Below are 4,083 nucleotides of genomic sequence, written 5' to 3' on the forward strand. Positions count from 1 at the left end.
ACGAAATCCAACATGGGAGGGCCAACGAAGACACATACGAACACTTAAAGACTTACATTTTCAAAAGATAAATTGAACATTTAAAGAGAATTTCGGTAGTAACAGCAGAGGTGTAGGCATCCTGATAAATAAGACCCATTTTCCCTTTTATCCCAGCACATGGAACAAGAAGGCTGTTTTCTAATGTTGAATTGTACTTTACATGGTGAAACATACACATCGTTTTCATTGTATTTCCCCCAGGGGCAAATCTGGCATTTTTAAATAGGATTCAAGCTATATTAGATTAAACCAAGACAGGAACTATTATTATAGCAGGTGACCTAAATCACACATTCAGCAAGTTAGATGGACTGCAATTAAAAAGCTAATTCAACGAGCCTCTAAAGAGACTGAACATTTTCATCTCTACAAATATTTTACAGGACACCTGGAAATTACTATTCCCAACTACAAAAGACTACTCCTTTTTTCTCAAAATAAGAAAAGCTATTCAGGATTTTACAAAATTGGTATTTCCCAAAATGCACTCAACAATACACTGGGTTTGAAAATCTATGATATAGTGATATCGGATCATTTTCCTGTATCATGCTTAATTACACCTGGAGAAACTACACTTAACAGAATATAGAGAATGAACAGAGCCCCACTTTAAGACCCCAAAATTGATTAAATATGGAAATGAAAAAAGAAAAGAGCTTTACCATTACAAATGTAGACATAGAGAACAGAGACAAGCTGACCCCAGACATAATTTGTGATGCTTCTAAGGCATACGTTAGGGGAATGATAATCATCTCATATTCAGAAAATGTTCAATCAGAGTTAGTGATTTTTTTTTTCTTTAATTCAAATTTAGATCTTAGCACATATTTAATCTTTACAAGGTAAAGAAGAAAATGCAATTTATGAACATAAGCAATAATATGTCCCTTGTGGCTCAGTTGGTAGAGCATGGTGCTTGCAATGCCAAGGTTGTGGGTTCGATTCCCACAGGGGGACCAGTACGGAAACGTATGAACTCATTACTTACTATAAGTGCATCTGCTGAAAAGCAATATATTAGTTTTGCTTTTGAAAAGAGCCAACAACTACAGGTTAAACTCAAATAAAGCATACTATTTAATGGCAAATAAACCTGATAAATACCTCACAGCTCTCACAAAATGAAAAACACACCAAACTAGTTATAATGTTAAAAGATAAGGATACAAATGCTTTAATTAAAAACAATGTTATTGTTGATAACAATTTTAAAAGCTTCTTTGAAAATCTATATAAATCATCATTAAATAACAGTTGGACTGATCCTACAGCCTTAGACTCAATAACCCTGAAGCAATTATCAGCGGACAAAAAATAATCACTAAAAATAGAAATCACCCCAAAAATAAACATTGAACACTGTTAAAACATTCGCATGGAGAAAAGCACCAGGTATGGACGGCTTTCCAATAGAAGTTTATTTGACATTATGGGACAAAGTAGCCCCCCTATTTTCACATCACTTAATTCAGTGCTTCCGATGTTCTATGTATCAAACAGTTATTTCAGTTATATTAAAACCAGGAAAAATGGGAGTCCCCCACAGATTACAGATGCATATGTTTAATAAATTGCGACAAGAAATAATAACAAAACTCAAAAGCAACAAAATGACAAAAGTCTTAGCAGACTTGATGCATATGAATCAAATAGGGTTTATTAAAAATAGACACAAACAAATACCAGAACATGTTTCAGTATAATACAATACGCAAAAAAAAACAATAGGTAGATTTATTAATAATGGCTGTTGATGCCAAAAATACTTTCTACCGTCTTGACTGGCCTTTTCTAAAACTTTGAAAGTCTATACATTTCCAGCTGAAATAATACATTTCATAAAAATAATATATACATATCCTAAAGCAAAAATATACATAAATAATACATTATCTGATGAAAATGCTATAAAAAGGGGCACAAGACAGGGATGTCCTCTCTCCCCCTCCTGTTTTCACTGGCAATTGAACTGCTTGCAGAACAAATTAGATAGGATCCAAACCTGAATATAAATGTAACTTATTTGCTGACAATTCCCTGATATACCTGACTAATAGTATTATTGAAAACTCAATGCCACCCTTGTTAAAAAAAATCAGAATACTCTAAAATCTCAGGATATAAAATTTACGTGGAAAAAACTTCATGGCAATAAAAAACAAATGTAAAACTCAGGAATCCTTTTAAGTGGACCACAACATTTTTATAAAAATACTTAGGATGCTTAATAAGTGACAACAAACAACCAATATATAAAGATAACTTTATCCCATTACTCAACAACATAAAAGCAGGTCTAAGTAAATGGAACAATCTTCCCATTAATCTTACAGGCAAAACAAACCTCTTTAGAATGGCATGGCTCCCAAAGCTTTTATATGTATTCTTGGTAATACCAATTACCCCACCAAAGACATACTTTAAAAAAGTATACTCGGCCATAACATACTTTATAATACAACTCATAGAATAAATAGTCTGAGGAGACTCAGAACTAGGTAATTGTATATTATACACTGCAGTTGAAGAACAATGGGAAAGTATTTCTGCTTTGAAAGTTAATAAACTTGTAAGCCCACTTTTGAAAAAATGGCCCTTGAATGTTTTGGTACACCTACTGGAGAGCTCTTCTTTGTCTACACCCATCCAACATCATTCACACATGGTTTTAAGGAAGGAACAATTCTTGGATAGCTTTTCAGAATTCAACCGATTTAAATTGGCCCACATGAAAAACTAAAGGCATAGAAACTTGTCTTGGTAATAGGAAACACAATTATTTCCATGACAGAATTAAAAAGCAATTTGGGACTAACCAATGTAGGCATTTTCAAATACATGCAACTTAAGTTTTGTATCACAAAATTTTGATCTGAAATCTTTTGGACGTCAGAGCAATGTTGATGGAATTCTTTTTGAGTCAGAAAAATGTGCTAGGTAAGATATACAAAACCTTGCAGAAAGCCTATCCTACTAACAATCTCTTACACAACAAGTGTTGTGTTGGAACATAACTAACGAAATGACAGTTAACGAAAATATACGCTTAATCCAGTATAAGCTAATGTATAGAATTTACTAGACAAGAGACAAAATTAACTAATTCTATAGCAAAATGGCATAGACATGTCTTAAGTGTAAACCTAACAGTGACTCTGATTCATACCTTCTGGTAAAATACTTCTTCCAAAAGTTATGGGCAGAGTTAGAAAGCTGTCAGATGTTTTATATATATATAAATATATATATTATTTTATATGAATTTACTTTTAATATGAATAATCATTTGCATATTTCAAGACATGGCATATACAGATGTGATGAGATACCCAATGGGTCGAAACCTTTACTATGAATAATAATTAGCATATTTCAAGACATGGCATATACAGATCTGATGAGATACCCAATGGGTCGAAACCTTTACTATGAATAATAATTAGCATATTTCAAGACATGGCATATACAGATCTGATGAGATACCCAATGGGTCGAAACCTTTAATATGAATAATAATTAGCATATTTCAAGACATGGCATATACAGATGTGATGAGATACCCAATGGGTCGAAACCTTTACTTTTAATATGAATAATAATTAGCATATTTCAAGACATGGCATATACAGATGTGATGAGATACCCAATGGGTCGAAACCTTTACTTTTAATATGAATAATAATTAGCATATTTCAAGACATGGCATATACAGATGTGATGACATACCCAATGGGTCGCACCTTTACTTTTAATATGAATAATAATTAGCATATTTCAAGACATGGCATATACAGATGTGATGAGATACCCAATGGGTTGGACCTTTACTTTTAATATGAATAATAATTAGCATATTTCAAGACATGGCATATACAGATGTGATGAGATACCCAATGGGTCGAAACCTTTACTTTTAATATGAATAATCATTTGCATATTTCAAGACATGGCATATACAGATCTGATGAGATACCCAATGGGTCGAAACCTTTACTTTTAATATGAATAATAATTAGCATATTTCAAGACATGGCA

The 4,083-nt window shown here is 32.5% G+C and overlaps 1 non-coding gene across 1 annotated transcript; it reads left to right on the forward strand.

Moving 5' to 3' along the window:
* The first annotated feature begins 932 nt into the window (after positions 1-932).
* trnaa-ugc (transfer RNA alanine (anticodon UGC)) lies at positions 933-1,005 on the forward strand. The gene has a single exon. It is a non-coding gene; the product is annotated as a tRNA-Ala (tRNA).
* The last annotated feature ends 3,078 nt before the right edge of the window (positions 1,006-4,083 follow it).

The sequence above is a fragment of the Oncorhynchus kisutch genome, linkage group LG10 (genome assembly GCF_002021735.2).
Source record: "Oncorhynchus kisutch isolate 150728-3 linkage group LG10, Okis_V2, whole genome shotgun sequence".
NCBI lineage: Eukaryota > Metazoa > Chordata > Actinopteri > Salmoniformes > Salmonidae > Oncorhynchus > Oncorhynchus kisutch.